The sequence below is a fragment of the Psammomys obesus genome, unplaced genomic scaffold (assembly GCF_907164565.1).
Source record: "Psammomys obesus unplaced genomic scaffold, mPsaObe1.curated_primary_1811, whole genome shotgun sequence".
In the NCBI taxonomy this organism is placed as follows: domain Eukaryota; kingdom Metazoa; phylum Chordata; class Mammalia; order Rodentia; family Muridae; genus Psammomys; species Psammomys obesus.
In genome coordinates, this window is record NW_026596079.1 from 35,590,483 (window position 1) to 35,617,521 (window position 27,039).

Genomic DNA, 27,039 nt, shown 5'->3' on the forward strand with positions numbered 1-27,039 from the left:
AGTTCAGAAAGGCTATCAGGACCAGGAGGACTGCCACTTCAAACTGCAGGGTTCTTCCAACAACCCAATAAGAGTTAGTAGATTGTCATGAAAGAGAAACATCAAGAAAAATAAACACAAATCAAACTCCCAGGCTAAAGATGCAATAATTATCCCATAGAAAATAGAAGAGGATCACATTCTGAAATATCTAAGGAAAGTTAAAATTCCAGTAACAATTAAAATAATGATCATCTACTTTAAAAAGCGGGAATCTTCTGATGTTATAAGATCAAATACTAAAAGTAAAAAAAGGTTCACTGAAATAAAACGCTCAGTGTCTACACTAAACAATATATCTGAGACAACCAAAGAAACAAAAACTAGACAGTATGTTCTGAAGGCTTTGAAACAGTTGGAGACAAGGGAACAATAATATAAGATACTACAAGGTTACAGGAAGGTAGAATTAAAATGATAAGCTCAAACTTACATCTAATAATAATTTTTAAAGACAGCACCAGGAGAAGAAAAAGGAGATAGTGGAAGGTTAAAAATTAGACTGAGAATTGCATTAGCGCTTCCCACGGGGAAAATCCTAGAGGCAGAGAATGCAGAGTACACAGTGAGCAGGCCAAGCTAAACATGGCATCCTCACTGTCAACTTGACTGGGTTAAGGAGGCCTAGGACATTCATAACATCGCTGGTTGTGCCTGTGAGGAAACTTCCAGACAGGTTTGTGAATGCTCTAACATGGTGAGCATTTTAGTGTTTGATGGAGACATGCTATGATGGCATTATTGGGAAGTGATGAAGTATAGGTGAGGCCTTGCTACTTACTTCCTGCATCCTGTTTCTCTTCCTCTTCCCACCAAAAAAAAAAAAAAAAAAAAAAAAAAAAAAAAAAAAAAGGTATTTTATAAAGAAATCAAACATATAAGGAAGACTCTAATGGTAAAGCATTAAAAAAAAACCTTCAGAAAGCAAAAAATAAAGTATCTAAACATAGCAAAGAGAAAACCAGAGCACTTGCAAGGGAGCAGACACAGTGGGAAAGCTTCGGAAAGCTTCAACTGCTTCTTTGGAAGCTAAGAGCCCTAAGAAACTGGAAAAAAAAAAAAAGAACAAATCACTTAAAATTTTGTTCTTCAGGCCTGGAAGATGGATCAGTGGGTGAGAATTCTTGGTGTACAAGCTTGAACACCAGAGTTTAAATTTCTAGCACATAAAAGCTGGGCACAGTCACAGGGGTCTGTGACTCCAGCTTTGGTGACAGAAAGGAGGGTAGACTCTAGAAGTTTGCCAGCCAGCCAGCCAGTTCAAAATGATGAGCTTTTGCTTCCACCAGAACTTCAGGTACAGAGAGGGACTGTGGGTGACAGAGGAAGTCAACTAATGACATCCTGTGGCCTCTGCATGGTTACACACCAGCATTCATGCACATTCCCAAACACGCATACACCACACACAAAAAGAATTGCTTGAAAATTTATTTTTCAAGGGCTTCATCAAATAATGTACTATGAAAGTTTACTACATAGAGACTGTCATTATGTATTTTAGGAGGAAGGAAGTTTCTCGAAAGTTCTAGAAATACAGACAGAATTGTTGGTGAAGCAGTTGAATAATGTGCACATTAAGCAGACATGGTGACAGTAATAACATAATGAGCTTCTAGGTTCACAAAAACCCCCACAAGTTAAGCTCTGTGCCAATATACAGCCCACTGGCCACAAGAAGCTATTTAAATATAAGTCAAATTAACTTAAAACTTCCGCTTTTCAGTCACACTGGACACATTTCTATTCTTTTGTTATTAATACCAACATTTGAATAAATACATAAAAAGAAATGGAGACTACTCCTATCATCCTTCAAAGCTGTACACTGTTTGAGTGACCAACTTGTTTGAGTTTGAAGGGGACAAGTCAGTGGCAGGTTATTACAGCCCCTGTTATTCTTTAGAAGGCTCATTTGGAGACTGGCTACCTTTAGATTTTTAAATTGCTAAATATGGCTGGTGAGATTTTGTAACCAGTAATATTAGAACAGCAAAGTGGGGAGAATTCAAACAAAGGAATAAAATTCAACTGAGAAAACAGAAGTAAATGAAAGCCAAACACGAATCTTAAGAAACAACTCCAAGTACATCTGTAACCACAGCTAAATGTAAATGGATGTGGAAGTAAGGAATAAAAATTATCATCCTTTTATATTAAGTTGTTTTGGATAAAAATAAGAGGCTAATCAGATTTAAGCATGTATTCAATAATTTTTATAAACAAAAATTTTAAAACCTATTAAAAATACAAAAGTTTGAGTAAAGCTGTGAACTATCAAATATTTTCTAAGGAGAAATATTAACAGACAAATTTTGGATTATTAATTTTTGTAATGCCAAGGAGGGACCATGCCAGAGCCTTGTGGTTTAAAATAACAGCATCTATGTTGCTCCAGCTCTGTGGTTGGAGCAGGACTCTGTGGGGACAGCTCTTCTCTGCACTCACTTTTCATCACTTGGAACATTCAGTGTTAGCAGGAAGGCAAGAACCTTCCAAAAGCTCAGTTACACATCAGGCTGATTGAAACGAGACATTGGCCTGGACCATCTGTCAGCTCGAACACCTGCTGTGACTTGCTCATGTGGCTTAGCCTTCTTCATAACGTGATAGTGTGGGCCCACAAGTAAGCATCTCCAGAAAGATAGTCAGACAAAAGGCACTGGGTACTCTGCCATGCAGCCACGAGTTCCATTAAAATGTGGTACTGAAACCCAGGTGACGATTTTTGGAAAATATAGCCTGCCTCAAATTTAAATAACTTACAAAATTCATCTGAAACTAGGAAAGAATGGATCACTTTTTATTCTTTTAGTTTAATTTTACCTTCAAAACTACACACACACACACACACACACACACACACATATACACACGTGCATGCATATGCACACAATTATTGTGAGTATAGACCAATTGCAGTCTTAACCATCAGCTTAAAAAAAAAACAAAAAACAAACAAACAAACAAACAAAACCGCTAGTAACCCACTTGTAGCCACATTGTGAAAATTTAAATCGTGCATCTGCATTCCCAGGTTTATTACAGAACTATGCACAAGGGCCCAGACGGAGAGTCAGACTTGCAGGTGTGTAGGTGAGGAAAATGTAGCATGTATGTACAACAGGATGCTGTTCCCCTTTACAAAGGGAATTACTATGTCATTTGGGGCAATCAGCTGAGGTTGGGTGACATGATATTGTGCATAATAAGCCAAGTACAGAAGACAAATGCTGGATGATGTGACTTTGATGCAAAGTCTACAAAAGATGAACTCATGTAATCAGAAATAAGAAAGGTGGTAGCAAAGGACTGGAGATGGAGAGAACGGGACAATGCTGGTCTGAGAATGAGCTTCTGGTGAAATTAAAAGCAAAAGAGATGCGCATTGCAATTCAGTAACCACAGTTAGTAGCAGGGAGGAGTCCTTGACGTTTGTGTTTTCTCGGCTCAAAAAAAAAAAAAAAAAAAAAAAAAAAAGATGCTGCATGTTAATTAGCTCCATTTTTTTCAGTTCACACAGTATGTCTGGTTTAAACATTATGTTCTATGTGTATATTGGTTAATTTTATGACACCTTAGCACAAACTAGAGTTATCTGAAAAAAAAAAAAAGGAAAATTCAGTTGAAAAATTGCCTCCAGAAAATCAGCCTGTAGGCAAACCGATGAGGCCTTTTCTGTCTTTCTGTCTTTTTAAGATTTATTTATTAGTATTTACACAGCACATAGTGTTCTGCCTGCATGTGTGCATGCAGGCCGCCAGATCACAGTACAGATGACTGTGAGCCACCATGTAGTTGTTGGGAATTGAACTCAGGACCTTTGAAAGAACAGCCAGTGCTCTTAACCTCTGAGTCATCTCTCCAGCCTGGTGCATTTTCTTGATTAATGACTGATGTGTAGGGTCCAACGTATCTTGGTTGTGGTCCTGGGCAGGTGGTTATGGGTGTAAAAATACTAGGCTGCGCAAGCCATGGGGAGAAGGCTAGTTAGAAGTGTTTGCTATGGCTACTGCACCATCTCCTACCCCAGAGTCCTGCCCCGATGTCTATCAGTGACTGGCTGTTACTCTGTAATGTAATATAAAATAAACCCTTTCATCCCCAGGTTCTTTTGGGTAATGGTATTTTTTCATAGTCATAGAAACTCTAAGGCACTTTGATAACATACAATTTCTGTATCTTTCAGTTGAAATTTTAAAATATATATATGCACTAATCCAAAGTAAGAGAAAATTACTTAAAAGTAGTCAAAGGAGATTTAACGTTTCAATTTTATAAACGTAACTCAGTATATTTCAAGGTTAAGTGAGAAAATTTGTATGATCAGATTATTAAAATCAGAAATGTGGTTGAAATAATAAAAAACTCTTTCAAACAAAACTAAATAACATTCTACATAAAGAAGGGATAAAAGACACGTTTTCTTTATCTGATAAAAGAGATGTATGAAGAAATGGTAGCAAATATTATTACATCCATGGTGGAACATTGAAGGAATTAATTTACATTCATGATGAAGAATGGAAACAACAAATTACTGTTTGATTATAAATTCTATTCCAGGACCTGGCTAGTGTCACAGAGAAGAATTATGAATATGGAAAGAAATTAACTTGTCACTATTACAAGATATGATTATTCATATAGAAATGCAAATGTTAAAAAAACTAGAATTAAGTGTTTAGCCTGGCTAAATAACAATATTCAAAAATTAATGTGTTACCAGGCATTGTGGCACATGCCTGTAATCCCAGCACTGGGAGGCAGATCTTTGTAAATTTGAGGCCAGCCTGGTCTACAGAGTAAATTCCAGGACAGCCAAGGCAAAGAAACACAAAGAAGCTGTGTCTCAAAAAAATTAACGTGTTATTCATAGCTATGAATTTAGAAAACAACTAAATAATATCTGAAAGCAAACATTGCTACAGTGAGATGTCTATGTTTTTAACTTTTTATTGATTCTTTGTGAATTTCACATTATGCTTTTCCAATCCCACTCATCTCCCCTTCATATACACCCTCTACTCTCTGCCCTTGCCACCTCCCCTGTAAAAGAAAAAAAAAACCTCACTGTGGAAGCTGCAGTGTGTCAATGTATGTACACCCTTTTGCCCAAGCAGCTTTATTTGCAATGGTTCATTACAGTGAGCCATTGGTCTAGCTTGAGGTCTACTTTTAATGAGGATATATAAAGAACACCACAGGAAAGATGGCAATCAGTGATAGCTGTTTTTGAAAGTTATAAATGTAAAAGGAAACATAGCATGCTCATGATTGACAGAAATCAATATGAAATGTCATCTCAAATAGATTTAGTTTATTTGCAATGTCATAATCTCAGTGTCACAATAAAATGTCATCTTGAACTTTTCCTGTCAAGTTGACAACTGAAGTTAATCGTCTCAACACCCTTCAGCCTTACCAGCTGTCACCAAAAGTGACACTCCTATCCCATCCCCCTTGCCTTTCTCCATAGGCCTCTTTCTTATAGCCATGTTCATAATGAATTCTTGGATATGCAACAATTCTGAGGCCCATGTTACTGCTGCTCTGTGGGTTTACCAAAACCCTTCCTGATGCTCAAGAACATCAGATACAATAGGACATGTGATGGATTTGAGGATAAGGATGTTTATCCTCATCTACTGCTGAAGTTTAAATATGGAATATCTCTCAGAGGCTCGTGTGTTTGAAAACTTCATCCTTAGCTGATAGCACTGCTTTGGAAGATTGTAGAACTTGGGGTCCAAGAGAACTAGAGGACAGTAGATCACCAGAGTGGCCTTAAAAACTCTACTCCATTCTAATTCTGGTTTGGCTTTCTCTGCTTCATATCATCTAGTAAGTAAATAAATAGCTGTGTCATCTTCCCATCCCCTAACCCCAAGGTCTAGGCTCTTTCCCTATGTCTTTGTTGCCATGAGGAATGGAAATTCATCTGCTTCTGTGAGCCAAAATAAGCATTACTCCCTTAAGTTATTTCTGACAAGTGTTAGGTCACACTGCTGTGAAAATAAACTACAAGTAGCCTAAGGAAAATATAATAAACCAATAGTGGTAAGTTACTAAGAATACAAAACGAGGGTTAAAGAGACGGCTCAGTGGTTACAAGCACTTGCTGCTCTTCCAGAAGGCCTGGATTTGAGAACCATCACTAACATGGTGCCTCAAAACCATCTGTCATTCCAGTTCTAGGAGTTGTGATAGCTTCTTCTGGTCTCCTCAGGTACCAGGCACACACATTGTATTGAGATGTACACGCAGGAAAACATAACAGAGGGTAAGAGCACTGGCTGTTCTTCCAAAGGTCCTGAGTTCAATTCCCAGCAACAACATGGTAGCTCACAACCATCTATAATGAGATCTGGTGTCTTCTTCTGGTGTGCAGGCATATCTGTATTAATTATTAATTAATTAATAGTTTTTTAAATAGAATTTTCATTTCTTTAAAGAAAACAAAACTTAGGAATATTAATTTTATAGGTATGATATAAAAGCCATAAATGATGGATGTTACAACACAAAAACCTGTTGGTCCAAAACCAAATGTGAATTTCCAGACAAGGACAATTGAATGAAATAAACTAAAATATAAAAGAAGAAAAGAATAATTAAATTCTTAGCCTCCAAAACAAATTTAGTAAGAAAGAGAAACTTTTAAATTCAAGGATTTTTTTTTTCAGGTAATAACTGACAAATTTTTTGTTTCTGTGGTCAACACAAGAGATTTCATTTTATATTTATATGGTTGTAGATAGAAAAGAGTAACCAAAAATTGAATCTTGATTATTTAATTGACTAGAAAAAGAAAATAAGATCATATTTTTAGCCAAAAACCCAGGGGACCTTGATCATTTTAAATACTGAAAAAGTAAATGAACCAGATAATTGAACAACTGGGGAATATTTAAACATTAACAGTTGGGTTTTGATTACTTATTTAGCTTTTTCATTTGATTATGATTCCTACGATATCTGAATCTGAAATAATTCTTGGTCCATAGACAAAACACACAAGCAAATGAACAAACAAACCCTCAGTCTGTTCTATTTCACTCTTAAGCAGTTAATGGTTTCAAACCCGTTAGACAGGCGTAGATATACCAATGCTACTATTTTTGTATTCTCCAGTTACCTCCAGTGCCCATCGAACCAACCACTGGCCATTCTGCCACTGTGGTGAGAGCCTTGTATTACTTTCTTTTATCAAAATACATAGTTTTGATCACAATGTTCAGAATTCTGAAGAATATGAGCTCCAGACACAATAAAGGGCTTTTTCAAAACATAAAGACGACTTAGCCCACAGGGAGTTTGCCTTTATAATCCTATCTTAATTTGTTTTCTCTTGCTATAACTGAATCCCAAAGAGTAGACATTTTTTAGTAAAGTAAAACTAATTTAAATAGTTTTAAAGTCCAAGTAATTGGCCTAAGAAACAATAGGTAAGTATGCTTGCTGTGTCACCCAAGATTGGGGATACCAGTACAAATAGCCACCTAAAAAAACCAGATGCTGTAGGTGGCGGGGGCAGAGGTAGGATGTTCCCAGGGGCTTGCTGGCCAGCAGTCTAGCTCTGCTCTCAGTGAGAGACCCTGCCTGCCTCAAAGGAACAGGGTGGAGCTTGATAAAGGATGACACCAATGTCCTTTCCTACCTTCCATGCATGCACATGGGTGCTCCCTTCCACACATACCCATGTGCATCTGCAACACACAAATAGTCAAATCTATGTACAAAATACAAAGAAAGAAAAATTGCAATGATCACACCATAACTGTCATCAAATTACAAAGATGAAGAAAATGAAAATCTCTTGCTGCAGTTGTTTTAGCCAAGTGAGAACCGTGATCTACACTGACTGACTTAACTAGGGTGTAAGCCATGTAAGTATGGCCCTGAGATGTGCAGCAACTTGCCCATCTCACAGTGTTCTTAAAGTGCAGTCACAGAAGGCACCTTAGGAACCCTTACGGTATCACAGGATCTTGCTGATGACTTCCTATTAGAAAGGCATACATATGGCCAGGCATGGTGGCACATACCTTTAATCTCGGCACTCATGAGGCAGAAGCAGGTGAATCTCTGTGAGTTTGAAGTGAATTGAGTACAGGACAGCCGGGACTCACTTACACAGAGAAACCATGTCTCAAAAAAACCAAAAAAGTTAAAAGCAAACAAACAAATAAACCAAAACACAGAAAGGCATACATGCAAATGAAGAGAGTGAGCACTGCAAAGAGAAGAATAAACTCATAAAAATGAAGAGACTTACACAAGTGATGAGGACATTGTTAACCCTGTTTGGAAGAGATGTTAATGAAAATGGAGAATGGTGTTGGGAACAAGCAAAAGAAACTTATTCTAAATAATACCATTTTATTTCTATGCATTTTTAAAATTTATTAATTATATATCTCATTTCATTTGTAGACTCCATTTAATCATACAGAGAAACTAAATTCAATGTCTCAGGCCCTAGGAGATCTGGGGACTTCCCAATAGCTGAACAGAATCTGTTGTAAGGAGATAGTTATCTGAGTCCAGCTATATCAAGGAAAACATCTTCAGCTTGCTGGCGGGGTCAGCTCAATTCATGTTCTCAGCCCAGAAACCTACTCCTATCCTGATTGATGGAACCTCCTATGCTCAACCCCTTATGTCAAAATATGATTGGACAATGCTACAGCCCACCCTACCCCCCTCCCCTTGCTTTATGGTTTCATCCTGTAAATATGCTGTACAATGTCATCCCTTCAGGGTCGTTCTGAGTCTGTTCTGCAGCCCTCATCGATCAGTAGCAGCTTGATTATAATAAAATTTTGTCATCTGCAATGATCTGGTGTTTGAGTTATGTTGGATTTAAGTGGACCCCACAACAAAGAGGAGGTAAAAAGAGTCAGAAAGACAGACAGAGAGATAGACAGAAGGGGGAGAAAGAGAGAAACTAATGTTCAGGAAATATGCTATTTTTCCAAATATAACAGTAGCAACGTTTATGGGAATAAAAAGTCTGATCCTATGGCCCTCTCTAACTATAATATATTTAATAGCATGTGTAACTTTTCTGGAAAAGACAAGGAAAGGTTTAGCTATTGTGATTTTGGTTTTGTTTCTGTTTGAGTTTCAGAGGCTTCGAGGTCCCAGGTTAAGAAGCTATATCTATTGAGTCTACCTGCTAGTGGGGAATGCAGCATGCCAAGGCAGCCAGGTCACTATTTGGTGAAAAGAGCAAGCTTGCTACCTCAGATCCCCTTTGTCCTTATAAAGCCACTCAGGCGATCGTGAGGATCCTACATTCATGTCCTCATGTAAGCCTTATTCCTTCCCAAAGCTCCTGCTCCTAAGTGCTATTGATGTATGACATCGAGGAGTAAGTCCAATGCATGAATTCCCAGACAAACAACTAAATCACAGCAGCTAGTTATTCTAACTTTGGTAACGCTTGCCTCCACACACCCGAGCTTTGTTTTAGCATCTGTGTCCTCCTTCCTTCACTTCCTTGAAGCAATCCTTCAAAGTGCCTACTAAATTGATTAGTACATAATTTGTTTTGCTTTTTTTTTTCACTAGTCCCAAGGTTTTCTGGCAGACACAGTTCTGAGCCCCATTCCTCACATAAAATCATAACTTTCCTTTACAATGAACTAAAAGGAGTATTTACATCTGTGTAGTATGTGGGTGCACATTAGAAAAAAAACAGCAATGTAAAACAAAAGGGTCACAGATTTTTTTCTCAAAGAAAAACACAAATCACTTCCTGCTTTTTTCCAGGCAGAAAGCCAAACCTAAAATAAGAGAACTCATATGTATGTATTTGAGAGAAAGATACTCAACTAAGGACTTTGCCCCAAATAATTAAGTTAACATTTTGATGGATTTAAGTGGATGATTGATACCGTCAGACTAAAACCTTTAAAAATATTTTCAAATACCTTGAGGTAATTTTTTTGGAAGGAAGAAACAGTAAGATAAAAGAGCCGTAGAGTTCAGTAGAACTGATTAATGCAAAGAGGCTAGATCTATTTTTAAAGGTTCACTAGTTTCTCTACACTGTAGTTCAGCTGAAATTTGTTCCTAGATATTTTTATCCATGTCCCAAAGATCAAAGACAAAGCAGAAGGCAGGCTGCAAAACTGCCCATCTCATGCCTTTGAATTCTCTTTGTTTCCAGATGGCAAAGACTGGCAAGGAAATGGCAACCTGTTGGGACACTTCAGGGAGACTGATCCCAGGGACTATAAAGATCTTCCTCAAAAGTGCTTATTTTTTAATTAAATTTTTATTTTTTTATTAATTACAGGTTATTCACTTTGTATCCCAGTTATAGGCCCCTCCCTTATCCCTTCCCAATCACATCCTCCCTCCCTCATCTCTTCCCATGGCCCTCCCCAAGTCCCCTGATAGGGGAGGTCCTCCTCCCCTTAATCTGACCCTAGCTTATCAGGTCTTATTAGACCTGGCTGCATTGTCCTCCTCTGTGGCGTGGTACTTCCTCAAGGGAAAGTGATCAAAGAGCCAGCCACTGAGTTCATGTCAGAGACAGGCCTTGCTCCCATTACTAGGGAACCCACTTGCAGACTGAGCTGCCATGGGCTACATCTGTGCAGGGGTTCTAGTATATACTCATTCATAAGTGGATATTGGACATATAATATAGGATAAATATACTGAAAACTGTACAACCAAATAAGCTAAGCAAGAAGGAGGACCCTGGGTAAGATGATCAATCCTCACTCAGAAAGGCAAACAGGATGGACACCAGAAGAGGGAGAAAACTGGAAAGAGGACAGGAGCCTACCACAGAGGGCCTCTGAAAGACTCTACCCAGCAGTGTAACAAAATAGATGCTGAGACTCATTACCAAACTTTGGGCAGAGTGCAGGGAATCTTAAGAAAGAAGGGGGAGATAGAAAGACCTGGAGAGGACAGGAGCTCTACAAGGAGAACAACAGAACCAAAAACTCTGGGCACAGGGGTCTTTTCTGAGACTGGTACTCCAACCAAGTACTATTCAAAAGTGTGTCTTATCTAAGGGAAAAACTTTACTCTTCCACATATATTTTTTGATGTTTGCAATTGGAACTGGAAGAGGTACTTACTATAAGCATGTGATAGCAGCAGCTGGCAATGCTGTAATGCATCCTGTACGAGAAATAATGTGGCACAAAAGACAAGTGTAAGGGTTGAGAAATCTTCTAGAATAATTCCCACATCAGGTTAATATGAGAAACAACAGTCCTCTAAACAGGTTGATTCTGGTCCTGTGGGTCCTGCAACAAGAGCCGCAGTGACCCTACGTTGCAGCCATCTCGCCATTGCAGGCTCTCTTGCTCTTTTAAGATTGGAGCCACACATGTAAGCACCTATTTGATCCCTCAGCTCCCTTCTTCTACAATGCCTTGTTCTCAGATATTGACCTGTTGTCTTCTAAACAGAAAGGCAAAGGATAAGCTAGAGCTGTTCTTGAGGTTGTCCTCTGACTTTTTCTCAACCTAGCGGGAATATTCAACGTTAGGTGAAATTACATTTGCAGCTTGCTGTTTCCTCTAGGTCATTGGCAAAGTATGCTTGAATAACAAAAGAAACTTACATTTCAAAGATAGTCTAGACACTTAAGTTTCACAGTTTCACCCCATATTATACTGTTGTATTCATGCATTCCAACACTGATAAACTAAGAAAAAATTATATATCAAAGTACAGAATTTGATAAAATTCTCTTTATTTTTACCTCAGTTAAAACTTTTGTTTTATTTTGTGTGTGTCTACGCGTGAGTGCACATATGTCTCCCCATGTGTGTGAGAGTCAGAGGACAGTGTGTAGGCCTTGCTTCGCTCTTTCCACCATGTGGTTCCAGCAACCAAACTCAGGTCATCAGGCTCAGAGACAAGTTATCCATGGAGTTATCGCACCAGTCCTAAGTGTGTGTGTGCGTGCGTGTATGCGTGTGTGTGTTTAAAGTGTCAGTTTAAAGTAGCTGACTTTCAGTTATCAGTAAAAAACAATTCCCTGTTAATGCATTTTATTACCTTGGTGTTAAAATGCTCTTTCCTGCATGGTCATGAGGATAGGTAATATCTACTCATGTGTTGATTGTTTGATTGTAATAGTTCTCCGTAGAAGAACAATAAGGTAGAAATCCCTTGATTTTGCAAGTCTACATATCCAAATTTTGGAGTCACTATTCTGATTTAGATAATAACAATTATTTTTATTATAAATATTTGTCTTAATCGAGTATTTGTTATAAGTAACTCAATAGTAAGGAGCCCACTGCTTTTCCAGGGAAGATCATGCCCTTTGCAAAGCCCACTGCTTTCCTGGGAAGAGCATGCCACATGCAGCTAATCCCAGCTCTTCTCATCCTTAGAAAAAATCTTTATGTTCAGATAACACATAATACTGGAAATCATTCGCAATTTTTATTCCTTGCTATTTGTTCTCGTCAGGCCACATCAAATAATCCAAACCCAACACCTCAGTGAAGACTCTCCCAGCACTGCTGAGCCTTATCCCAAGCCAGCGTGGCCAGCAGCTCCCTATCATACAACTCCGAACCCCTTCCACCACTCAGACCAGTTTCCCTCACATAGTGTCTGGGATCTACAAAATGAGCAATGCTGTCTGATTCTGCAGGGTTGAGAGAGCTGTCGTGTTCCTCTTGTGGAGCCTGTACTTGTACTGTTCAACTTTAGTACGAATTAGGTTTGCTGGCAGGCTTTCATAGTATTGATAGAAGAAATTGTAGTCAAATCAAATCTAGATATTTAAACAAATTCTTATTTTAACCCACATCCCCCCTACTGTGTAAGCACTCAACCAGTAAGATTTCCATTTGACTCAAGATTAAGGATTTCAAAATTCTCCCCTCTTAAGTTTTATCATATTATTGTCAGCACATTGTTCCACCCTGCTGAGATTTTAAAAAAATATTTTGTTATAAAATATTTCAAACATATGGAAAAATTAGGAGCTAATGCAATGAAAACCCATGTTCCAGATTTAATAAATATTAACATTATATTATATTTTCTTTAATTTTAACTTTTTGAGAAAATGAAACATTAAATATACTTGCAGCCTATCAACAGATCAAATCCCAAGCTTTTCCTTCTGTCTCTAGTGTATTCTCTCCATCCCGTTGTAAACGCCTCACCCTACATATGCAGCTAACAATAGACCATTGGAAGCATAAACCATAAAAACATCAGAGCATCTGAGTCCTTCTGTAACGTATTACTTTTTTAAAAAGTGACGTAGCTTTTATCTCTGCCACTCAACCTTGTTGAGTCATGAAGCAATAATTCCATCTACACCTTGTCTGTCTTCTTCAGCTCTAACAGCCCAGTGTGTGACACTGGCTTCAGGGAAGACAGCAAGAAGAAAAACTTCTGGGTTATAATTACAGAACAAATTTCTGTTGTCCAAGATATTCGTTCTTTTTTTTACTTTGTTATATACATCCTAAAAATACTCAAATGACTGATATTATCCAGCTTTTTAAATGACTATCAAACAGAAGATTTTTTTTTATTTTTGGCAATTCAGCCTTTTTTATTTTTTATTATAATCTTTTTTTATTTTTTATATTAATTACAGTTTATTTACTTTTTATCCATCTGTAGCCCCCTCTCTCATTCTCTCCCAATCCCACCCACCCTCTGTCATCTCCTCCCTGCCCTTCTCTAAGTCCACTGATAAGGGAGGTCCTCCTCCCCTTCCATCTGACCCTAGTTTATCAAGTATCATCAGGACTGGCTGAATTATCCTCCTCTGTGGCCTAACAAGACTACTCCTCCCTCGGTGGGGGGGTGGGAATCAAAGAGCCCTCCATTGAGTTCATGTCAGAGACAGTCCCTGTTCCCCTTACTGGGTACCCACTTGGATACTGAGCTGCTATGGCTACGTCTGAGCAGGGGTTATAGGTTATATCCATGGATAGTCCTTGGTTGGAGAATCAGTCTCAGAAAAGACCCCTGTGCCCAAATATATTTGGTCCTTGTGGCACTCCTGTCCTCTCCATGTCTTACTAACTCCCCCTTCTTTCATATGATTCCCTGCGTTTTGCCGAAGGTTTGGTTACGTTTCTCAGCATCTGCTTTGATACACTGCTAGGTAGAGTCTTTCAGAGGCTCTCTATGGTAGGCTTCTATCCTGTTTCTTGTTTTCTCTTACTTCCAGTGTCCATCCCATTTGTCTTTTTAAGTGAGGATTGATCATCTTACCCCAGGACCTCCTTCTTGTTTAGCTTTTTTAGGTGTACAGATTTTAGTATGTTAAACATATCTTATAGGTCTAGTATCCACTTACAAGTGGATACTATATATATATATATATATATATATATATATATATATATATATATATATATATACCTTGTGTGTCTGTCTGCTTCTAGGATACCTCACTCAGGATGATCTTTTCTAGATCCCACCATTTGTTTGCAAATTTCATGATTTCCTTGTTTTTAATTGCTGAGTAGTATTCTATTGTGTAAATGTACCACAGTTTCTGTATCCATTCCTCCATTGAGGGACAGCTGTGTAAACAGAAAGTTTTTAAACAGAATAATTTTTATTTCCTTTCATGGGAGATACTGAATGTATATGTTACTCATTTTTCTTCAGGGGGTTATCTTTTTATGTTCTTTGTCTACTGATTTATCTCAAATTCTATTATGATGACTTTTATATAAATAGTTCTTTAAAATTATTATAACATTAGTGACTTTCCTCTAAGCAGAGGATCTTCAGTATCATGATTATGTTTCCTATCTTGTTGTTATGATATCTTCTATAAGTAATTATGAGAATTTAAGGTTTTGATTTTGAAATTTTGTTCCTTAGCTCAATTAGATTTCAATTTCATATGGAATTTAATGTTTTATACTTTTGAATAATCAGTTGCTCTGGGTCAATTGTAATTCTCAATTCTCTGTTTATTAATGTATACTGCCTCTATATTATAGGCCATGTGCTTCTTGGCTTTATAACTTCGTGTTTATTTGTCTATGCTAAAATGCCTTAATAATTTTAGCTACATATAATACTTCTTATAAATTTCCATGACCTAACTTTAAACTGAGTATACTGTTTTCTTCTCAATTTCTAATTTCATTTCCTAGTCATTAGAGAACATGATTACTAGACTGTCTATTGTAGAATCCTGATGCTGATCACTGAGAAGAGTCTGTGAGGCTAGGAATAAAAGGGTAGAGTCTATTTCAAAGTTATGGGTTAATTATCTGTGAAACATTTGCTAAATATCTGGAGACATTTTCAGTAATCATTACACACAGACAAATGAGTGCTGGGTAATGAAGAAGCAGACATGTACTGTGAACTTTTGAGAGTACTGTAGGCATTTGCTTCCTTGACCTCTATAAAAGACATTTACAGAACCTTACACCCAAACACAAAAGAATTTACCTTCTTCTCAGCACCTCATGAAACCTTCTCCAAAATAGACCACATAGTTGGTCACAAAGCAAGCCTCAACAGATACAAGAAGATTGAAATAATCCCTTCTATCCTGTCTGATCACCATGGAATAAAGCTGGACCTCAATAACAACAGAAATAGCAAAAAGCCTACACATACATGGAAACTGAACAACTTGCTACTAAAAGACAGCTGGGTCAGGGAAGAAATAAAGAAAGAAATTAAAATCTTCCTAGAACTCAATGAAAATGAAGACACAACATACCCAAACTTGTGGGACACAATGAAGGCAGTGCTAAGAGGAAAGTTCATAACACTAAGTGCCTTCAAGAAGAAATTCGAGACAGCACATTCAAGCAACTTAATGGCTCACTTAAAAACCCTAGGAAAAGAAGAAGCAGACACACCAAAAAAGAGTAGATGGCTGGAAATAATCAAACTCAGGGCTGAAATCAATCAATTAGAAACAAATAAAACAATTCAAAGAATTCAATGAAACCAAGAGCTGGTTCTTTGAGAAAATCAACAAGATCGACAAACCCTTAGCCAAGCTAACTAAAAGGCATAGAGATACCACCCAAATCAACAAAATTAGAAATGAAAAGGGGAAGACAACTACAGACACTGAGGAAATCCAAACAATCATTAGGACTTACTTCAAAAGTCTATATGCCACAAAATTTGAAAATCTAAACGAAATGGACAATTTTCTTGATCGAGTTGACTTACCAAAGCTGAATCAGGACCAGGTAAATCAATTAAATAGTCCTATATCCCCCAAAGAAATAGAAGCGGTCATCAAAGGTCTCCCAACCAAAAAGAGCCCAGGACCAGATGGCTTCAGTGCAGAATTCTACCAGACCTGCAAAGAAGAGCTAACACCAATTCTCTTCAAACTATTCCACAAAATAGAAACAGAAGGAACATTACCAAACTCATTCTATGAAACCACAGTCACCTTGATACCTAAATCTCACAAAGACTCAACAAACAAAGAGAATTTCAGGCCAATCTCCCTTATGAACATTGATGCAAAAATACTCAACAAAATACTCGCAAACCGAATACAAGAACACATCAAAGATATCATCCAACATGACCAAGTAGGCTTCATCCCAGGTATGCAGGGGTGGTTCAGTATACGGAAATCCATCAATGTGATCCACCATATTAACAAACTGAAAGAAAAAAACCACATGATAATTTCCCTAGATGCTGAAAAAGCATTTGGCAAAATCCAACATCCATTCATGTTTAAAGTATTGGAGAGATCAGGGATACAAGGCACATATCTAAACATAGTAAAGGTGATATACAGCAAGCCTATAGCCAACATCAAACTGAACGGAGAGAAACTTAAAGCAATCCCACTGAAATCAGGGACAAGACAAGGCTGCCCACTCTCTCCATATCTCTCTAACATAGCTCTGGAAGTCCTTGCTAGAGCAATAAGACAGTTGAAGGAGATCAAGGGGATACAAATTGGAAAGGAAGAAGTCAAATTGTCACTATTATGCAGATGATATGATAGTATACGTGAGTGACCCCAAAAACTCTACCAGGGAACTCCTACAGCTGATAAACACCTTCAGCAAAGTGGCCGGATACAAAATTAACTAAAAAAAAAAATCAGCAGCCCTCCTGTATACAAAAGACAAAAGGGCTGAGAAAGAAATTAGGGAAACAACACCCTTCACAATAGCCACAAATGACATAAGGTACCTCGGAGTAACCCTAACCAAGGAAGTCAAAGACTTGTATGAAAAAAATTTCAAGTCTCTGAAGAAAGAATTAGAAGAAGATATCAGAAGATGGAAAGATCTCCCATGCTCATGGCTTGGCAGGATTAACATAGTAAAAATGGCCATCTTACCAAAAGCAATCTACAGATTCAATGCAATTCCCATCAAATTACCAAGACAATTCTTTACAGACCTGGAAAGAAAAATTCTCAACTTCATATGGAATAACAAGAAACCCAGAATTGCTAAAACAATCCTCTATAATAAAAGATCTTCTGGAGGTATCTCCATCCCTGATCTTAAGTTGCTCTATAGAGCAACAGTTTTAAAACTGCATGGTACTGGCATAGAAACAGAATGGTGGATCAATGGAACCGAACAGAGGACCCAAAAATAAACCCACACACTTATGGACACCTGATCTTTGACAAAGATGCCAAAACCATACAATGGAAAAAAGATAGCATCTTCAACAAATGGTGCTGGTCCAACTGGATGTCTACATGGAGAAAAATAAAAATAGATCCATACTTATCACCCTGTACAAAACTGAAGTCCAAGTGGATCAAAGACCTCAACGTAAAACCAGACACATTAAATCAGCTAGGAAACAAATGTGGGGAATACCCTAGAACTCATTGGTACAGGAGAAAACTTCCTGAACAGAACACCAACAGCACAGGCTCTAAGAGCAACAATCAATAAATGGGACCTCATGAAACCGAAAAGCTTCTGCAAAGCAAAGGACACCATCATCAAAACAAAGCGACTGCCTACAGATTGGGAAAGAATCTTCACCAACCCTTTATCTTACAGAGGACTCATATCCAATATATAAAGAACTAAAGAAGCTGAAAAGCAGCAAACCAAGTAATCCAATTTAAAAAATGGGAAACAGAGCTAAAGAGAGAAATCTCTGTAGAGGAATATCAAATGGCAGAGAAGCACTTAAAGAAATGCTCAACCTCATTAGCCATTAGGGAAATGCAAATCAAAACAACCCTGAGATTTCACCTTACACCCATCAGAATGGCCAAGATCAAAAACTCAATTGACAACACATGCTGGAGAGGTTGTGGAGAAAGGGGAATCCTTCTCCACTGCTGGTGGGAATGTAAACTTGTACAACCACTCTGGAAATCAATCTGGCGCTTTCTCAGACAACTAGGAATAGCGCTTCCCCAAGATCCAGCCATACCACTCCTAGGCATATATCCAAAAGAGGCTCAAGTACACAAAAAGGACATTTGCTCAACCATGTTTGTAGCAGCTTTATTTGTAATAGCCAGAAGCTGGAAACAACCCAGATGCCCCTCAACTGAAGAATCGATGCAGAAATTGTGGTACATCTATACAACGGAGTATTGCTCAGCAATGAAAAACAAGGAAATCATGAAATTTGCAGGTAAATGGTGGGACCTGGAAAGGATCATCCTGAGTGAGTTGTCCCAGAAGCAAAAAGACACACACGGTATATACTCACTCATATAGACATACAACATAGGACAAACCCACTAAAATCTGTGCATCTAAAGAAACTAAGCAAGAGAGAGGACCCTAACTAAAACGGTCAATCCCCATCCTGAAAGGCAAAGAGGATGGACATCAGAAAAAGAAGAAAACAGGAAACAACCTAGGAACCTTCTACAGAGGGCTTCTGAAAGCCATAAGAAGAAAACAAGAAACAAAATAGGAACCTACCACAGAGGCCTCTGAAAGCCTCTGCCCTGCAGACTATCAAAGCAGATGCTGAGCCTGATGGCCAACTGTTGGGCAGGGTGAATGGAATTTTATGTAAGAAGTGGGAAATAGTAAGAGCTGGAGAGGACAGGGTCTCCACAAGGAGAGCAACAGAACAAGAAAATTTAAACACAGGGAACTTCCCAGAGACTCATACTCCAACCAAGGACTATTCATGGAGATAACCTAGAACCCCTGCACAGATATAGCCCATGGCAGTTCAGTGTCCAAGTGGGTTACATAGTAATGGGAAGAGGGACTGCCTCTGACATAATCTGATTGTCCTGCTCTTTGATCACCTTCCCCTGAGGGGGGAGCAGCCTTACCAGGCCACAGTAGAGGACAATGCAGCCACTTTTGATGAGAACTGATAGACTAAGATCAGAAAGGAGAGGAGAACCTCCCCTATCAGTGGACTTGGGGAGTGGCATGCATGCAGAAAGGGGAGGGAGGGTTGGATCGGGAGGGGAGAAGGGAGGGGCTTATGGGGGGGATACAAAATGAATAAAGTGTAATTAATAAAAAATTTTTAAAAAAAGGACAGTTTAGAATATCTTTCCCTATTGCTTGGGTTTCTCTTTAAAAAATCACTTTAGAGCTTACCAGTGGCTTTCTGGATCTGGAACAACAAAACTAATAGCAGAAAGTCTGAACCATTTACCATGAGAGACAGAAACTGGATGTGGACAGTATCCTATTTTTCTTTATGTTGTAATATCAACTATAACCCAAAAACAACTTGAGGAGGACAGGCTTTATTTAGTTGGCAGGTTCAGGTCTATCATTGAGGGAAGCCATGACAGGAGCTCAAGCAGGAATCTGGGAGCAGGAACTGAAACAGAGCTCACATTTCTCTCTATAGCCTGCTCAATTGCATTTGTAAGACACAGGACCATCTTCCCAAAAGCTGGACCCTCATACCTTCATTGTTTATCCAAAAGAATGATATATACACGTCTACAGGCAAGTGTGATGAAGAAAATTCTCAGTTGAAGCTAATAGAGTATTAGGCACAGGTACAGATCAAATTAGTTGCTAAAGCCAAATGTTTCCAGTTGAGATTCTCTGAAGAACCCTTTGAACTATGCTATGGAAAAGCAAGCTTTCAAGTGATTGAAAAGTAATCAATACTAACCCTTTCAAAACTCTTCCAAAACTTGAAAAGGAAGGGCACTTCAAGTTCTCTCTACATGTCCTTCTGACCCCACAGCCTGAAAGTCATCTCAAGAAAACTTCCATTCAGTTTCTTTTATAAATACAGACATTAAAGTCTTCAACAAACAAAACATTTTCAGCCACATATAAAATGTGTTATACACCATTGACTAATTAATTTAGGAATGCAAGAATGATACAACATATGGAAAGCCATCAAAGTAATCTACCATATCTATAGCTTAAATATCAAAAACAATCTTAGTAGACTAAGAAAAAAATTTTGAAAAAGAAAAACAAACAGTATTCTTGTTTGTTTTGAGTTTTCTGCAAAAACTCAATAAATTAGAAGTAGACCGTTTCTCAGTTAGATAAAGAGTATCTATGGAAACTTCACAGATAATTTCATAACAAAATGCTGAATGAATGAAAACATTTCTCCTGAGATGAGGAGCAAAACCAATGTGTTGTATTTCACTTCTGCATGACATTGTGCTGAGATTGTAGCTACAGCAACAATACACAAGAGAAAGTAAAAAGCATTCACATCTAGTTGACATATATACTTCAAAGATTGCTGGGAGCCAAAATTCCTCCCAGCAATACTGTTATTTAGCATAGTGCTAGATCATGCCAATACTAGATAATAGTGACCATGTAAGATGTAAACACACACACACACATATGTAAGTCACAATAACAAAGAAATATTGATTACAAGAAGGAGTGGAGGTGGGACATAGTTGGAAAGGATTATAGAGAGGAAAAAAAAAGGAGGAAAAATATATATAACTTTTTATTGATTCTTCATGTCATGGACCCCAATCCCACTCATTTTCCCACCCCTCCATATCTACCCGCTGCCCTTGCAATCTCCTTGCAAAAGGAAAAGAAAAGAAAACTTCTCCCAGTGTTCTTCTCGTACTGAGGTGTGTCCCAGTGTGTCACACAGTATATCCTTGCGTCCACACATCTTTACTTGCAAATCTTCATTGCCATGAATCACTGGTATGGACTGAGGCCTCTGACTCCTGCTACACAACCAATACTGGAACCTCACTGGGACTCCTCTCAGATATACTGTTATTGTTCTGTATTATGGATATTCTGCAGCTTTGGATCTGCCTCTTCACACATTCCAGAAGTTCATAGATGGAGTAGATGTTCAGGTGGGCCAACTCAAAGCCATGGATCTGGGTAGTAGCTGAGTTGGTTAGCCTGCAATCTCTCGGCACCCACCCCACCAGGGTGAGCTCTCTACTGCTGCCCTTGTTAGCTCACCAATGGTGCAGCCATTAAGAAGCAGGGCTCTCCAGCTTTCATACCCTGGGGGCCTGCTCCTCTGTGCACATGACACCAGGGTCAGCTCTACCGTGCTGCTTACTCTCCTGAGTGCTGCAGCTCATATGTAATTATAGTTTAATTATATTTAATAGTAAAAGAAGCATTACGTGAATAACCATTTCATTAACTGAAGATAAATAACAAAAGTATGAAATAAGTACAAATGTTCTTAATCTATTAAGTGTAAATGTACGTTTGCATGAAGTAAATCACATGAAGTGACCCCGTGTGTACATGTAAATTTTTTAAAAAAATATTTTGTAAACCAAATATTATAAATATCTGTATTATTTTAGAAAAAAAATTAAATTAAAGCCAAAAATTTTAAAATGTATTTAAATTAAAAAATATATTTAAATTTGTCTGAATAAGCTTACACTTGAATATATTGAAAATATCTAGATTGTTTTCATTAAAGGTAATGATTGGAGATGTGTTTTAAAATTAAATTTAATATTAAGTGTAATAGTTAAAATAACATAGGATGTATCCCCAAATCCACAGCAGAAGAACATTTGTTGTTGTAACTAAAAAAGAGTGTCAGGCTATATAATGTTTATTATTATTAGCCCTATAATTATTGCAACAGTATTATTTGACTTGCTATCACAAATAATAAGACACAGACACCTGTAAGACTTTATAATTGCCATATTACCTTGGTCAGGGAGCTATGTCTAGCTATACTATCTCAATAACCTCACCATCTATCTCCCAGCCCCCATCTGATGTCATCCACCTTAATCATTCCTATCTGGACAACCTTCCATCCATAAAACCAAGATACTCGCTTCTTTCTTCATCTGGGACTTTTCATGCCGTCATTGAAGTCCTTCCTCCATGCTATCCCATTGTGCTGTCCTCCTTCCTCCTCTTTCCCCATCCCTCTCTTTCCCATGATTCTTCTGTCCTCAAAAGCCGGGAACTTTAGCCACACATACCCTATTCCGCCTTGCCCAGGTATAGGCTGTTTAATCAACCAAACAGGTATGTCTTAGGCAGGAACCATATCTTGAGGGCCAAAAACTAACATCAATATACAAGCATCAGACCAACCCCCAACAAACATGCCCTGACACATATGTGGCCTTATTATGTGATAAATGTACACTACACAGGGAAGAAAACTTGGTTATATTATCTCAGTGGAAATGACAAAAAAAAAAAAAAAAAAAAAGACTGGTACTGTAAACTTAGTCATCTACCTTGTGAGGCCATGAACCCAAAGAAGATCTTACCTCTGCCACCTTTTTAACTTGGTGTAATTTCTGTGTTCAAAATACTTATCTTTATCTCACATATAAGCATCTCTCACTTCTCATCAAAAATTCTCTTTGCAGTAGACAGAGACCATTACACTAAACCAAAGCTGGTCAAAATTCAGCAAACAACTACCTGTAGGCTACTTGCCCAATTGTTCCATCTAGAGCCCAAGCCCCCCACCTAAAGCTCAGGAAACATTGCAGAAGACTTCAAGAGTTAAGGAACCAGGACATGTGCTGAGACCTAGTGACTTCTAAAACAAACAAATAAAATTAAGAAGATATGAAGTGAAGAGGGACTGGGAGAAATGTAGGATTTGAGAGTTGTGAGGAAAAGCAGGAAGGAAATATGAACAAAATATTTTGTAGGAAATTCTCAAAGAACTAATAAAAATATCTTAAAGGAAATCAATTGATCAATACCTTTGTACATCAAAGCAAGATTAATATTTAATGTCAATTATTGTAAAAGTTAAATAGAGTAAGAGAAGGAAAGAACATTTGTAATGCCTTTTCTGCTCAGCTATATCTGGAGAAGTGCAATAATGACATTTTTAAAAATTTTATTTTTCATATTAATTATATTTTATTTACTTTTCATCCCAGCTGTAGCCCCTACCCTCATTCCCTCCTAATCCCACCCTCCCACCCTCAACTCTTCCCATGCCACTCTCCAAGTCCACTGGTAGGGGAGGTTCCCCTCCCCTTCCATCCCACCCTATCAGGTTTCTACAGGACTGGCTGCATTGTCTTCCTCTGTGGCCTGGTAAGGCTGCTTCCCCATAAGGGGAGGTGATCAAAGAGCCAGCCCATGAGTTCATGTCAGGTCCTATGTTGTAGCTGATTTCCACCAAAGTGATAAACAGCATGACCAAAAGCAAGTTGGCAAAGAAATGGGTTACCTTCAAGATTCTGCTTCCAAGTCACAGTTCATCACTGAGAAAAAGCCAAGGCAGAAACTCAAGCAGGAACTGAAGCAGAAATCATGAAGGGATGCTGCTTACTGGTTTGCTTCCCCTGACCCCTCTCAGCCAGTTTTCTTATGCTATATAAGAAGTGGCACTCTGACCTATGGTGGGCTGATCCCTCCCACATCAATCAACATTAAATACAATTCCCTATAGATAGGAACAAAGGCCAATCTGACCTGAGTATTTCCTCAATGGATACTCCCTCATCCCAAGTATTCTTGGTTGTGTCAAATTGACAAGGAAGACTAATTTGAGCAGCCACTGAGAATGTCACCCATCATTCACTTTTCCTTGAATGTCAGTTTCCTACCTGCTAAAGAGTTGGGCAGGTACTAGCCATTTGCCTGCAAATGTTATGATTTCCTTGAAATAGTAAATTTTTTTGAATAGTTGAGTAGTATTCCATTGTGCAAATGTACCACAGTTTCTTTATCCATTCTTCAGTTGAGGGATATCTAAGTTGTTTCCAGATTCTGACTATTATGAACTAAGCTGCTGTTAACAAATGTTCACATAGTTGAACAAATGTCCCTGTTGTGTGTTTTAATATCTTTTGGATATATGCCCAGGAGTGGTATAACTGGGTCGTCAGGCAGATCTATTCCCAATTTTCTGAGAAAACTCCAGATTGATTTCCACATTGCTTCTTCAAGTTTTCACTCTTAGCAGCAATGGAGGAGTATTCCCCCTTTCTCCATATCCTCTCCAGCATGTGCTTTCACCTGAGTTTTTGATCTTAGCCATTCTGACTGGTGTAAGATGGAATCTTAGAGTCATTTTGATCTTCATTTTTCATTTTGATTTCCATTTACCTGATGGCTAAGGTGTTGAACATTTCTTTAAGTGCTTCTCAGCCTTTAGAAATTCCTCTGTTGTGAATTATTTGTTTAGCTCTGTACCCCATTTTTAAATTTTTATTAATTACACTTTATTCACTTTGTATCCTCCCATAAAGCCCTTCCCTCCTCCCCTCCCAATCTCACCTTTCCTCCCCCTTCTCAACGCATGGCCCTCCCCAAGTCCACTGATAGGGGAGGTCTTCTTTTCCTTCCTTCTGATCCTAGTCTGTTAGGTCTCATCAGGAGTGGCTGCATTGTCTTCCTCTGTGGCCTGGTAAGGCTGCTTCCCCTTCAGGGGGAGGTGATCAAAGAGCAGACCAATCAGTTCATGTCAGAGGCAGTCCCTCTTCCCATTACTATGGAATCCACTTGGACACTGAACTGCTGTGCACTACATCTGTGCAGGGGTTCTAGATTATCTCCATGCATGGTACTTCGTTGGAGTATGAGTCTCAGGAAAAACTCCTGTGCTCAGATTTTTTGGTTCTGTTGCTCTCCTTGTGGAGCTCCTGTCCTCTAGGCATATATCCAAAAGAGGCTCAAGTACACAATAAGGACATTTGCTCAACCATGCTTGTAGCAACTTTATTTGTAATAGCCAGAAGCTGGAAACATCCCAGATGCCCCTCAACTGAAGAATGGATGCAGAAATTGCGGTACATCTACACAATGGAATATTACTCAGCAACAAAAAACAAGGAAATCATGAAATTTGCAGGTAAGTGGTGGCACCTGGAAAGGATCATCCTGAGTGAGCTATCCCAGAAGCAGAAAGACACACACGATATATATGCACTCATATAGACATATAATATAGGATAAACCTACTACAATCTGTTCACCTAAAGAAACTAATCAAGAGGGAGGACTCTGGCTATAATGCTCAATCTCCATCCTGAAAAGCAAAGAGAATGAACATCAGAAGAAGAAGAAAACAGGAAATAAGTTAGGAGCCTACCACAGAGGGCCTCTGAAAGGCTCTGCCCTGCAGACTATCAAAGCAAATGCTGGGACTTATGGCCAACTGTTGGGCAGAGTGCATGGAATATTATGAAACAAGTGGGAAATACTTGTATCCCATTTTTTATTGGATTATTTGGTTTGTTGTTGTTTAATTTCTTTTGTTCTTTATGTACTTTGGATCTTACATAAGCTTTTCGGTTTTGTGAAGTCCCATTTATTAATTATTGATCTTAGAGCCTGAGCTGTTGAAGTTCTGTTCAGGAACGTGTCTCCTGTGCCAATGAATGCAAGGATGATCTCCACTTTCTTTTCAAATGGACTTAATGTGTCTGGTTTTATATTGAGACTTTGATTTACTTGGACTTTAATTTTGTGCAAGGTGATAAATATGGATCTATTTTCATTTTTCTACATCTAGACATCCAGTTAGACCAGCACCATTTGTTGAAGATGCTTTCTTTTTTCCATTGTATGGTTTTGGCTCCTTAGTAAAAAATCAAATGTCCATAACTGTGTGGGTTTATTTTGGGTCTTTGATTCAAAGCTGTTGATCAACCAGTTTATTTCTGTGCCAGTACCATGCTGTTTTTATTGCTATTGTTCTGTAGTGTAGCTTAAATTCAGGGATGGAGATACCTCCAGAAGTCACCTCTATGACAAGCTAGAGACCTACAACAGGGTAGGCTTCTGGAGGATATGGGGTTGACTATAGCTGAGATTCCTAGTAACAGGGGTCATGGAACCTGAGAGGACCCTCTAACTAGACAGGATCCTAGTGGAATACCAACCCACTCACAAAAATCTTTGATCCAAAATTTACCCTTTCTATAAGATTTGCAGGGATAAATATAGAGCAGAATTTGAGGGAATGTCCAACCAACGCCTGACCCAACCTGAGATCCACCCCAAGGGAGAAAGCCAACCCCTGACACTATTAATGATACTATGATATGCTTGCATATGGAAGCCTAGCATAGCTGTCCTCTGAGAGGCTACAACCAGCAGCAGATCAAAACAGGTGCTGAGACTCAGAGCCAAACATTGGCTGTGAACATTGAAGTGTAGTGAGTCTTGTGGAAAAGAAGGGTTGAGGATAAAAGGACCTGAAAGGTACAGAGGCTCCATAAGAAGATCAACAGAGCCAACTAAGCAGGGTCTAGAAAGGCTTGCGGAGAATGAAGCACCAACCAAGGACCATGCATGGACTGGACCAAGGGCCCCTACAGAGATTTAGCTGATGGGAAATTAAGGCTTTATGTAGGATCCTAGTAAGCGGACTGGGGACTGTCTCTGACATGGACTCTGTTTCCTTCTTCTGGATCACTTCACCCTCATGAGCCTACCTCAAAAGGCCACAAGAGAAGAGGATGCACTCAGTCCTGATGTGAGGAGTAGGGGAAGAGGGAGGCAGGGTAGGACTGGGAGTAGCGGGGAGAGGAAACTATAGTTGGGACATAAAGTGAAGGAAGAAGGAAGGAAGGAAGGAAGGAAGGAAGGAAGGAAGGAAGGAAGGAAGGAAGGAAGGAAGGAAGGAAGG